At 35.4% G+C, this 14,129-nt stretch overlaps 1 long non-coding RNA gene across 1 annotated transcript; it reads right to left on the bottom strand.

Moving 5' to 3' along the window:
- Nucleotides 1-1,230: 1,230 nt before the first annotated feature.
- LOC118494314 lies at nucleotides 1,231-10,364 on the bottom strand. The gene is made up of 4 exons (XR_004896427.1): nucleotides 10,352-10,364; nucleotides 10,033-10,242; nucleotides 4,625-4,631; nucleotides 1,231-1,242 (listed from the first exon to the last, which is right to left on the bottom strand). It is a non-coding gene; the product is annotated as an uncharacterized LOC118494314 (long non-coding RNA).
- Between the last annotated feature and the right edge of the window lie 3,765 nt (nucleotides 10,365-14,129).

The raw sequence follows: 14,129 nt of genomic DNA on the forward strand, positions 1-14,129 counted from the left end.
AAATGTATTTTATTCTGAAAATATCTACCACTGAGATAAAACAGCACAGTTTGAAATATGTGTTTGTTTACCATCCCGGGAGTGTCTTACGATAAGATAGTTTCAAGTTGTATTTTGGGACTTGCAGAAGCCAGCATTCTTTCAGTTTGACCCATAGGCCTTTACACACCAGGGCAATTATTTCCTATGTTAATAGATAGATAGATAGATAGATAGATAGATAGGTAGGTAGGTAGGTAGGTAGGTAGATGGATGGATGGATGGATGGATGGATGTCCAAAGGGGCCGCTAAATCAACACAAACTGAAAGTTACATATAGCCACTTTAAGTTACGTAAAAACATACTAATTTTAACCCAAACCATAATGTTTTTGTTAACCTAACCAAGTAGTTTTGCTGCCTAAACCTAAATTGTGGTTGCACGTCATTTTAACACACCACCACGTAATGCGGCATTAAGAGGTCGTGGCCATTTCACGTATTTCTGTGAGATCAGGTTGCGCTTTTCATACTACACATAGTAAATAAATCTATCAATAATATTTAAAAAATCTATTAGTGCAGCTTTAAGTCATATCTCAAAAATCTACATCAGTAGCACTGCCACAAATCTTTATTAAGCTTAATTTTCAAGGATGTTCAACTCTATGAAGCTTTGAAGGTTTCATTGTTCCAAAGCTGTTTATTGTAAGTTGTTTATGGTATTCCTCCCCCTTACAGTCACACCTTATAAATTGTCATAACAGATAATAGGGAACTGTAATTACTCTGAATGAAATTCAGAGTGTGGATCAGAGAGCATTTAGTTTGCGAGATCAAAGTGACTGTCTGCACTCTTTGCACACGTCCTCCTCTGCGGCTGTCTCGCTCTCTGTCTTTTTTGCCCACATACTCTCTTGTCTTTCAAACAAACAGGTGTAGAACAAAACACTCCTGCTATTCTCTCAGTGCCCTCCTCTGTCTTTGCCTCCCCCCCGTCACTCCCTGCCCGTGCAAATGTCAGCCTTCACATCCTCTGCTATCAAAGGCTCCTCGGTCGCAGCAGGATCCACCCAAACCTGACTGCTCCTCTCACATTATACAACTTCACACAGACAGAGAGACAGAGGCACGACGAGAAACATTTGCTCTTTTTTTCTGAAATACTGAGTGGTTCAGTTGAACAAACGGATACAAAAACTTGTTTTCCGATTTGGAACTTTCTGCTCAATAATGGTCCTACAGTATACACAAGATGGTCACTGTCATTATCGACATCTTGATACACCAACACAGAGAGGACTATCAATGCATTTTAAGTCATCGTGACTAAAGGCCCGGACACACAGATAATCTGATAATCGGCCGTCGGACAGTCTGGCGAGGTCAGTGACTCGAGTCTGTTCGGTGTGTTCCGTGCCGTCGTCCGTCCGAGGGGCCGTTGTCCTTCATTTTGGCTGATTTGACATGTATAATCGGCGGGGCGGGCACTGCCGGCAGTCGGACTCAAATGACCCATCTGATTGGTAGAGTGCTAACCCGGAAACGGGGAGCAGAATGAACGTGACTAGAGTCTCTCAAAATCTGACGAAAATCTTTTAAACTGACCTTTGTCAATCTGAAATGAAGACAGATTCAGCAACTGCATGGCCTATTTCTCGCTTAAAATGTTTTCAGAAACTCTTTTTCGGTGAACTATTTTAGTACAATATGAGATCGTATTCTGAACAAGCCGCCATGACAGTCTGTCTTTGAATTTCCGGAGAAACCAGACCCACGTGACGCGTTCGTCCAATCAGCTGCCGGTTTTCATTTTTGGGCGACAATACAGATTAGCGCCGCCTTCTGTTATGGAGACGTATTACGTCTCGTCGTTTCGGTGTGTTCCGAAGCACATTTTTGACCAATTTGGGGAGACTGATCAGTCCATCTGCCTTTTCTGCCGACGTTTGGCCGTCGGCTCTGTGTGTCTGGGCCTTAATGTGTTGTTTTTCTAGTTGTATCACAGCAGGTTAATGTCTTGAAAAATTTATTTTATTCTGAAAATATCTACCACTGAGATAAAACAGCACAGTTTGAAATATGTGTTTGTTTACCATCCCGGGAGTGTCTTACGATAAGATAGTTTCAAGTTGTATTTTGGGACTTGCAGAAGCCAGCATTCTTTCAGTTTGACCCATAGGCCTTTACACACCAGGGCAATTATTCCCTATGTTGATAGATAGATAGATAGATAGATAGATAGATAGAGGATGGATGTCCAAAGGGGCCGCTAAATTAACACAAACTGAAAGTTACATATAGCCACTTCAAGTTACGTAAAAACATACTAATTTTAACCCAAACCATTATGTTTTTGTTAACCTAACCGAGTAGTTTTGCTAATCACTTCCTGGGTCTAGCCACACATATCATGGGAAAGTGGTATTGATCTTCTTATCTGACTCTCGACAAGAAAGCAAATATTTCCTAAAATATCTGAGCATTTGTTTAGGGGAAGTAGAGGAAAATGTTTAAAATCTACCTTTCTCATTTTCACAGCAACAATGGCTTCTCTTTTCTTTTTGAACAAAATGCCAGTTCCTTTAACTGTCCCAACGTCCACTTTCTGGGGATCAAAGATTTTCTGAGCACGTGTGATTAACAATCATGTGTGTCTGCGGGCAGCAGGGTGCCAAGCTCCTGTCAGTGGGATGTGGAATCCAGAGGAGATCTTTAGCCCTCGTGGCCCTTTGGAGCTCACTGTAGTTAATTAGTGGCATGGCCTCGGGACTTTTATCTGCTCTGTGTATGAGAGAGAGAGAGAGAGAGATGGTGCTGATGCGGCACTGGGGAGCTGCTGTGACCTGTGTGTGTGTGTGTGTGTGTGTGTGTGTGTGTGTGTGTGTGTGTGTGTGTGTGCGTGTGTGCCTGTGTGTGTGATCTGCTGAGGGCTCATCAGGGTCTTTGATACTGTAGATGATGAGGGCCTGGCTGTGTGAGACTTGAAAGGCTGGACGAACGGCGTGAAACAGAGCATTAGAGCTTGATTCAGTATACGGTGCTGCAGAGAAAAGATAGAGGCGCAGATGATGAAGAGGTCACTTTACCCTCACTGTTCAAAACAGGAGCTCTCTAATTACTAACACGTCTCCCCTTCATTCTGGTCCGTGGGTAGAAATGAGTCTCTTTTCATTGAGGGATTTCTCCCTGCAGGAGGGTGCTGGAGCAAAATGATGGTACTGGAAAGACGCCCTTGTTGTTTGTTTCCAACCCTGACATTCCCCTCTGATGTTTTACATCACTGACAACTTGTAACTTTTCTGGAAGAGCATAGGAGTTTATTTTTTTTATCTCTTACATCATATTTCCCTAGTGATGGGAGGATTTAGGTTTTTTACTATTTATATTTTTATATAAAATATATATTTTAAAATTTTTATTTTATTTTACAAGTGAAGATGTGGTTACAAAGAAAATATTATAATGCTGCGAAGGTCTGGCTTTTTATTAAATAAAGTATAAGTTTCAGCTCCTCTCCCTACCTTAATCATTTGAGTACAGTCCCTATTGAAACACATAAAAATACTCACCCTAAAATGTTCTTTTAACATGAACTGATGCATTCTGAATACAGCTTGTCATGTGCAACAGGAAGTGTCGGTTTTTATTTTGTGAGTCAGAGGATAAGTGTGAAAATTCTCACCAGCGACCAGCATATAACGTTGAGCTGAAGAGTACAGGTGTAAAGAAAGATGACCAAATAATGCAGCACAACAGCAAAGAGTGAGGAAACTATATAGGTGCATGTCTGCTGGTGTCTGCCACAAGATATTATTTTCTTCTGAAAGAGAGTTGTTCATAGCCTTTAAGTACATTAGGTAGTCTCGCATTGCCACAGCGCTGTGGAGTAAGGTCTGGCTACAACACACATACATTTGGGGGTAGGAGAAAAAAAACGCTCTGGGTTGTTTGCATTTCTTTAAACCAATCACTGTCGTCGTGGGCGGAGCTAAGCTCCGGACAGCAGAGACGGTGGCTCTGCAAAATGGTCTTGGGAAGGAACTTGTTTTGGTGGAACATTTGCACCCCACAAAAGAAAATGCCACACACAATACAATATTTAATGAAATTAACTGTTCATACAATACAGTAAGTGAGCTATTTAAATTAGCTGGATACCTGGTTAAATGTAATTTGCATTGTGTATCACTGTGTGTACTTGTCCACAGCAATCCCACCAATCGGTCCCAAAATGTCCAGAGGTGGAAAGTAACAAATTACAATCACTCGCGTTAATTGAGGAGTTGTTTCTGTACTTCTACTTTTTAATGTATGTTTTAGCTTCCTGGGCTCCATCATCTCCCAGGATCTCAAGTGGGAGCTGAACATCATCACCCTCATTAAAAAAAAGCCCAACAGAGGATGTACTTCCTGCGGAAAGCTGAAGAAATTCAACCTGTCAAAGACAATGATGGTGCACTTCTACGCTGCCATCATCGAGTCCATCCTCACCTGCAGTGTGCAGCGTATCATCCGCTCTGCTGAGAAAGTGATTGGTTGCAATCTGCCTTCTCTCCAGGACCTGTACGCCTCCAGGATGCTGAGGCGGGCAGGAAAGATTGTAGCCAATCCCTCTCACCCCCGGACACAAACTGTTTGAACCCCTCCTCTGCGGTCCATCAGGACCAAAACCTCACGCCATAAAAACAGTTTCTTCCCCTCTGCAGTCAGCCTCATCAACAAGGCCCCCGGAACCCCACTGACACTTAACGCAATAATCCATCATGAAAATAGTCATTAGTTGCAGCTCATTTAACTTGTTACATATCAGCTCCACCTCAACCAACCACAGCACTTTAATGGTGAATGGTGAACTACGCCCATTTTCAACTTACATGTTATTCCTATGGTCTAAGACTGTCCAAAAATATGAGTAAACATGAACAACTCTTTCCCAAATCCAGAAACTAGAGTGCTAAAACTCAAATTTGTGATGTCACCAATTTCAGTCAATATTTGTTAACATAAGCTTCTCTCTCTCAAAGCCAGAAAACCAGAGAAGTCTCAAATCTGTAGTGTCATTAAGTATAAAGTGTTGAACTGCTCCATAGACAATGAATTGGCAAAGATGAGAGCACCCAGGGGAATGTTCTGTGTATATCGGGACATTTTCTGTTTTAAACCTGAGAACATAAATAAACAATAAAGTTTAGGTGTAAAAAAAAAAAAATCAGTCACCCATTCATTGTCTATGGAGCATGTCTAGATTTATACGTGATGACACCACACGTTTGAGATTAACTTCTCTGGATTCAAAATATTGATTTGACTTTCCTAGGCCATGGAAAAAAACATAGAGGAATTTTGAATTTAGGGTGGTGTTCCTCTTAAATGCACAAGTAATAATAAGTCATGAACATCATTATTATCATTATGGTTATCATCATTATTTAGGATATTATTCACCTTGTGGTGGCAATGTACTGTACATAAGTACTGATCCTTATGGGTATATGTAGGCATGTATGTATGTATGTATATATGTAGGTAGAAAATTATCTGGGTAAGTGTATATATAATTTATTTTATCTTCCATGTCAATTTTTCCTTGATAATTTGTTTGTTACTCTTAAAAATGTGAGAAGGGGGGGCTGATATAAGATGAAGCTTCTGACCCTACCCTTTGGTTACAACCAATAAATTCATTCATTCATTCATTCATTCAGTCATGTTTCTGCATTTAGTCCTAGTATGTTGAAAAAAGTCATAAAAAGTCATAGTTTCGTATATGTTTTTAGCTCTTGATGAGAATCAAACTCCCAATCTAAGAATCCCGAACCAGTGACAAAAGTCATAGTATAGTATGTCGAAAAAAAGTCATAAAAAAATCAAAGTATAGTATCCCATAAAAAGTAATAAAAAGTCATAGTATAGTAAGTTGTAAGAAGTGATAAAAAGTCATAGTATAGTTAGTATGTCGAAAAAAAGTCATAGCTATAGGCCTACTATGACTTTTTTCGACAGGCCTACTATATAAAAAAAGTCATAGTATAGTATTTCGAAAAGTGTAATAAAAAAGTCATAGTATGTTGAAAAACGTCATAGTATTGTTATGATATTATTCTGGGTCTTACAGGAAATGGGCCGGGTGAAGTGTCACAGGTGGGCACAGGTGGGTGCGATGATTGCGATTTTGAAGAAGGTCGGAGAGCAGAGGACGCTTGCTGAAGAACACTACGGAAACAAAGGACCGAAAGACTTTTTTGTTTCCCTTTACTCCAAACTTTTGTACATACACCTGTAAAACTCTGAACTGCTACAACCAAGGAAGAGCGGGGCGCCCGGCAAGGACGCCGATGGAACGGAGCCAATTAAGCCCCGGAGCGGCCCCCGAGGCAGCCGTCGTCGTCCGAATGCGAACTATGCAGAGTTTGAGGTGAGTCAGTGACACCACACAAAACCCTCCAGAAGTAGGAAAAGCGTTGTTCTCACCGACGTTGGTTTAAGTCTCACACTTTAGTTGAACGCACCACGTAGGGAAAAGGAGGCAAAGGGATTTTATTGTTACCGGCTAGGCTAACCTTTAGTAGTGGTGGTCTTTGGGGGTTTAACGAGTTCGGTTAGTTTAACATGTTCGTAAAGTATGCTGAAAAAAATCATAAAAAAGTCACAGTATGCTTTTAGGTCTTGATGGGGATAAAACTCCCAACCTCAGACCACCGAACCAGTCTTAACAGACTGAGCTATACAAATAGTCATAGTATCGTAGGCTATGTCGAAAAAAAAGTCATAGTAGGCTATAATGTGTTGAAAAAAGTAATAAAATAGTAAAATAGTATAGTACCTCGAAAAAAGTAATAAAAACGTCATAGTAGGCCTATAGTATGTCGAAAAACGTCATAGTATAGTAGGTTGAAAAAAGTCATAAAGAAGTTATATATATATATATATATATATATATATATATATATATATATATATATAGTACATCATAAAAGGCATAGGCGTATGTCGAAAAAAGTCATGAATAGTATCTTGAAAAAAGTCATGAAAAAGGCATAGTATAGTATGTCGAAAAGAGTCATAAAAACATAGTATAGTATATGCTTTTAGCTCTTGATTGGAATAAAACTCCCAACCTCAGATTACTGAACCAGGTATAAAAACAGTCATAGTATAGTATGTTGAAAAATGTCATAAAAAGTCTCAGTATAGTGTGTTGAAAAAAGTTATAAAATTGTCATAGTATAGTATGTCGAAAAAAGTCATAAAAAGTCATAATATAGTATGTTAAAAAAGTCATAGTATATTATACCAAAAAATTCATATAAAAATCATAGTATAGTATATGAAAAATGTCATAAACTCATAGTTGAGTATGTTTTTAGCTCTTGATGGGAGCCAAGACTCCAGAACCAGTCTTGTAACAGACTGAGTTAAAAAAAAAGACAGTATAGTATGTTGAAAAAAAGTCGTAAAAAGTCATAGTATAGTATGTCGAAAAAACATTGAAGTATAGTATGTCGAAAAAAGTCAAAGTGATAGTATATGGAAAAAAATCATATTGTAGTATGCAATAAATAGTCATAGTATAGTATGTCATAAAACGTCATAAAAAAGTCATAGTATAGTATGTCCAAAGAAGTAATAGTATAGTAGGTTGAAAAAAAGTCATGGTATAGTATGTCAAAAAAAGTAATAAAAAAGTCATTGTATAGTATGTTGAAAAAAGTCAAAAAAAGTCCTAGTATAGTATGTCGCCAAAGTCATAAAAAAGTCATAGTGTAGTATACGTAAATAAAATCATATTGTAGTATGCAATAAAAAGTCATAGTATAGTATGTCATAAAAAGTCATAGTATAGTATGTCTAAAGAAGTAATAGTATAGTAGATTGAAAAAAAGTCATGGTATAGTATGTCGAAAAAAGTCATAAAAGTCCTAGTATAGCATGTCAAAAAAAGTCATAGTATAGTATGTCGACAAAAGTCATAAAGTCATAGAATAGTATGTAGAAAGAAGTCATACTATAGTATGTCGAAAAAAGTAAAAAAAAAAAAGTCTTGGCATGTTGAAAAAAATCATAAAAAGTCTTAGTATATTATGTCGAAAAAAGTCATAAAGTCATAGCATAGTATGTCGAAAGAAGCAATAGTGTAGTATGTTATAAAAAGTCCTTAAAAGTCATAGTATAGTATGTTGAAAAAATAATAAAAAGTCAGTATAGTATGTCGAAAGAAGCAATAGTATTGTATGTTGAAAAAAATCATAAACTCATAGTTGAGTATGTTTTTAGCTCTTGATGGGAGCCAAGACTCCAGAACCAGTATTGTAACAGACTGAGTTAAAAAAAAAAGACAATATTGTATGTCGAAAAAAAGTCATAGTATAGTATGTCGAAAAAACATTGAAGTATAGTATGTCGAAAAAAATCATATTGTAGTATGCAATAAATAGTCATAGTATAGTATGTCATAAAACGTCATAAAAAAGTCATAGTATAGTATGTCCAAAGAAGTAATAGTATAGTAGGTTGAAAAAAAGTCATGGTATAGTATGTCAAAAAAGTAATAAAAAAAGCCATTGTATAGTATGTTGAAAAAAGTCATAAAAGTCCTAGTATAGTATGTCAAAAAAAGTCCTAGTATAGTATGTCGCCAAAGTAATAAAAATGTCAAAGAATAGTATGTTGAAAAAACATTGAAGTATAGTATATGGAAAAAAATCATATTGTAGTATGCAATAAATAGTCATAGTATAGTATGTCATAAAAAAGTCATAGTATAGTATGTCTAAAGAAGTAATAGTATAGTAGGTTGAAAAAAAGTCATGGTATAGTATGTCAAAAAAAAGTAATAAAAAAGTAATTGTATAGTATGTCGAAAAAAGTCATAAAGTCAAAGAATAGTATGTAGAAAGAAGTCCTACTATAGTATGTCGAAAAAAGTAAAAAAAAAAGTCATGGCATGTTCAAAAACAAATCATAAAAAGTCTTAGTATATTATGTTGAAAAAAGTCATAGCATAGTATGTCGAAAGAAGCAATAGTATAGTATGTCGACAAAAGTCCTTAAAAGTCATAGTATAGTATGTTGAAAAAATAATAAAAAGTCAGTACAGTATGTCGAAAGAAGCAATAGTATAGTATGTCGAAAAATGTCATAAAAAAGTCACAGTATAGTACGTTAAAAAAAATCGTAGTTCAGTATATGATTTTAGCTTCTGATGGTAATCAAACTTCCGAACTTAGACTCCCAAACCAGTCTTCTAACAGACTCAGCTTTAAAAGCAGTTATAGTGTAGTACGTTGAAAAAAGTAATAAAAAAGTAATGGTATATTCGTGCAAAGGCAAACGGCCGTAACTTTTTTGGTCGAAAATGAGTAATAATATTTTTGGGCCATTCAAGACATCCTTTATCATGTGAGTAAGTATCTTGAGTCAATATCGTGTTTTTTTTTTTTTAAAAAGAATGGGTTAACAGTAATTTCCAAAAGCCCAGGAGAAACCAAGGCAGAACACCATAACACCAGTTACCGCTCTTTGTTTGACTTTTGTTGACTTTGTTTGAGTACGCACAAATTGAGTTAGGGTACAGTATAGCAATAAGTAGATGGCTATAAGTAATTGGAAATCATCAGAAATATATGCCATGATCACTAGATTTTATACAGGTGATACTATAATGATTTTGTAACTGGTGATCAGCAACCAAATATTGATAATGTGAAAGTTACAGCCTTTTGCCTTGGGGTGACTTCTCACTTTTTGCAGACAATACAAAGGCAGAGTACAGTAACTTCAAAAAAGAGGTCAAAAGTCAAGTTTGAGCTCAAGATTTTTTATGTAGATACATTTCATTGCTAAAACATTTAATTGCCAGATTTCCAGTGGCCTACCTATAAGTTATTTGGCATAAAAAGCCCTTTAAAAAAGTCATAGTATGTCGAAAAAATTGATAAAAAAGGCATAATATAGTATGTCGAAAAAAGTCATAGTATAATTTCAATCAGGAGAGACTTCGTTGCAGATATGCAAAGATTTATTGTTCATAAGCATAATATGAAATGTACAGAGTCTTTGGGGATTAGACTCCATCATTAAAAATATTTTAAAGGGGTATAGAAGCCAGACATATTCCCCTCGATGGAGCCTAGACATTGGTGATGGTGGAGAGGGAACCTGGAGACCGAACGAAGGACCTGTCTGCCGGAAAGGGACTCAGGTTGCAGTGGTTGACGATGCCCGGAGGTGGAAGGGAAGGAGGAGGGCTGCACGCTTGCCTGAAAAGACAGCTGATAGCAAGGAGAGAAGACATTTAAAGCAGGATGTCATGCTGTGATTGGATCATGAATTTGGCCAATTCTGGTTGGTTTACTGAAGAGTGAACACCTCTTAACAGCTGGAAGTTTAGGGAGAGATAGTGGTGATTGAAGTAATTTAGAAGTCTTCCTGAAAGAATTTGCGCAGAGATTCATATGTTAAAAAAAGTGATAATAAAGTCATAGTATAGTATGTCGAAAAAATGATAAAAAAATCATAGTATAGTATGTCGAAAAAATGATAAAAAAAATCATAGTATAGTATGTTGAAACTAGCCATAGTGCAGTATCTCGAAAAAAGTGATAGTATAAAACGATTAAAAAAGTGATAAAAAGTCATATTATAGTATGTTGAATAAAGTGATAAAAAAGTCATATTATAGTATGTTAAATAAAGTCATAGTATAGCATGTCGAAAGAAATTATAAAAAAGTAATTATAGTATGTCGAATAAAGTTATGAAAAAGTCATAGTATAGTATGTCGAAAAAAGTGATTAAAAAGGTCAAAGTATAGAATGTTGAATAAAGTGATGAAAAAGTCATAGTATAGTGTGTCGAAAAAAGTCATAGTATAGTATGTTGAAAATAGCCATAGTGCAGTATGTCAAAACAGTGATGAAAAATTCATAGTACTGTATCTTATGTCGAGAAAAAGTATATATACTATATACAAATACATAATAAAGTGATAAAAAGTCATAGTATAGAATGTCGAAAAAAGTGACAAAGTCATAGTATAGTATATTGAAAGATAAAAAAGTCATAGTTTAGGATGTCGAATAACTGATGAAAAAGTCATAGTATAGTATGTCGAAAAAGTCAGTATGTCAAAAAAGTCATATTATAGCATGTCGAAAAAAATGTTAAAGTCATAGTATGTTGAATGAAGTGATAAAAAAGTCATAGTATAGTATGTCGAATAAAGTCATAGTGTAGTATGTTGAATAAAGTGACGAAAAAGTCGTAGTTCTGTATCTTATGTCGGAAAAAAGCCATATCATAGTATGTTGAAAAAAGTGATAAAAGTCATAGTATAGTATGTCCAATAAAGTAATGAAAAAGTCACGGTATAGTATGCCAAAAAAGTCATAGTATAGCATGTTGAAAATAGCCATAGTGGATTATGACCAAAAAAGTGGTGAAAAAGTCATATTATAGAATATCCAAAAAGTGATATGTTAAAGTCATAGTATAGCATGTCGAAAGAAATTATAAAAAAGTAATTATAGTATGTCGAATAAAGTTATGAAAAAGTCACAGTATAGTATGTCGAAAAAAGTGATAAAATGTCATAGTATAGAATAAAGTGATGAAAAAGTCATAATTTAGTGTTTTGAAAAAAGTGCTGATAATGTCAGAGTATAGTATGTCAACAAAAGTGATAAAGTCATAGTATATTATGTGTCGGAAAAAAGTCATTAAAAATTGTCATAGTATAATATGTCGAAAAAAGTCATGGTATGGTATATCAAAAAAAGTCATAGTATAGTATGTTGAATAAGGTGATGAAAAAGTCATAGTATAGCATGTCGAAAATAACCATAGTGCAGTATGACCAAAAAAGTGGTGAAAAAGTCATAGTATAGTATGTTGAAAATAGCCATAAAAAAGTCTTAGTATAGTATGTCAAAAAAAGTCAGTGTTTCCTCTATGTTGATTGGGAAGTGGCGGCTCGCCATGGCAAAATTTCTGCTGCCATTGTATCAGAAATAGGGCAGACACAACAATGTAGTTGCGGTTGCCTTTTAAATTATCCTGCCTGTTGGAAAGCCTGTCCACGCCCCCCGCAGGTGGACGGCGATACTGCAGTCTGATGTTGGTTTAGTGAGCGGCACTGCGCTTTGATGTCTGTTTAGAGAGGCAGCAGACTTTTTATTTATTCCTTTTCTTCATTCTGTCTGGTTTGTGAGGAAAACGTGAGTATTGTACATGTGGAGTTTGTTGTGTCACACCATTCAGGACAAATATATCTGTATAGTTTAACCTTTTAGATCGAAGTTATGGCAGGAGTTGTCATGAAAGCCTTATTTTCCTTTCTCCACCGCACACTCGTTAGAGTCTACTTAGCTATTCATCGCCGTTAATATGTGATAACGCCGGTTTATATCCTCTGGACATCTGACTTAAAAAACTTAACTCTTGATGGGGATCAAACTCCCAACTTCAGACACCCTAAACAGTCTTCTAACAGACTAAGCTAAGTAACAATTTTAGTATATCATATTGAAAAGAATTGTAGTACAGTATGTTGAAAAGATCATAAAAAAAGGGTCATGGTATAGTATGTCGAAAGAAGTCGTAGTGTAGTATGTCGAAAAAAGTGATAAAAATTCATATTATAGCATGTCAAAAAAAGTGATACAAAAGTCACAGTAAAGTATGTTGAAAATATAAAAAGCCATAGTATAGTATGTCGAATAAAGTCATAGTATGTCGAAAAAATCATAAAAAAGTCACAGTACAGTATGTCGAAAAAAGTCATAGTATAGTATGTCAAAAAAAGTCATAGTATAGTATGTTGAAAAAAGTAATGGTATAGTGTGACTTTCCTCTGGACTTCTGACTTAAAAAAAAGTAGCTCTTGATGGGGATCAAACTCCCAACCTCAGACACCCCAACCAGTCTTCTAACAGACTGAGCTAAAAAACAAGTTTAGTATATCATATTGAAAAAAATTATAGTATTGAAAAGATCATAAAAAGCCATAGTAGAGTCTGTCGAAAGAAGTCATAGTGTAGTATGTCGAGAAAAGTGATACAAATTCATATTACAGCATGTCAAAAAAGTGATAAAAAAGGCATAGTTATAGTATGTCGAAAATAGCCATAAAAAAAGCCATTGTATAGTATGTCAAATAAAGTCATTGTATAGTATGTCGAAAAAAGTCATAGTATAGTATATCGAATAAAGTCATAGTATAGTATGTTGAAAAAGTCATAGTATAGTATATCGAAAATAGCCATAAAAAAAGCCATTGTATAGTATGTCAAATAAAGTCATTGTATAGTATGTCGAAAAAAGTCATAGTATAGTATATCGAAAAAAGACATAGTATAGTATGTCGAAAAAAGTCATGGTATAGTGTGACTTTCCTCTGGACATCTGACTTAAAAGTACCTCTTGATGGGGATCAAACTCCCAACCTCAGACACCCCAAACAGTCTTCTAACAGACTGAGCTAAATAACAAGTTTAGTATATCATATTGAAAAAAATTATAGTACAGTATGTTGAAAAGATCATAACAAAAGGGTCATAGTATAGTATGTCGAAAAAGTGATAAAATTTATATGATAGCATGTCAAAAAAAGTTTTACAAAAGTCACAGTATAGTATGTCGAAAAAAGTGATACAAATTCACGTTATAGCATGTCAGAAAAAGTGATAAAAAAGGCATAGTTATAGTATGTCGAAAATAGCCATAGTATAGTATGTCGAATAAAGTCATAGTATAGTATGTCGAAAAATAGCCATAAAAAAGCCATTGTATAGTATGTCAAATAAAGTCATTGTATAGTATGTTGAAAAAGGTCATAGTATAGTATGTTGAAAAAGTCATAGTATAGTATGTCGAAAAATAGCCATAAAAAAGCCATTGTATAGTATGTCAAATAAAGTCATTGTATAGTATGTCGAAAAAGGTCATAGTATAGTATGTCGAAAAAGGTAATGGTATAGTGTGACTTTCCTCTGGACATCTGACTTAAGAGAATTAGCTCTTGATGGGTATCAAACTCCCAACCTCAGACACCCCAACCAGTCTTCTAACAGACTGAGCTAAAGAGCAAGTTTGGTATATCATATTGAAAAAAATTGTAGTACAGTATGTTGAAAAGATCATTAAAAAA

Source organism: Sander lucioperca, chromosome 22 (genome assembly GCF_008315115.2).
Source record: "Sander lucioperca isolate FBNREF2018 chromosome 22, SLUC_FBN_1.2, whole genome shotgun sequence".
NCBI classification, from domain to species: Eukaryota; Metazoa; Chordata; class Actinopteri; order Perciformes; family Percidae; genus Sander; species Sander lucioperca.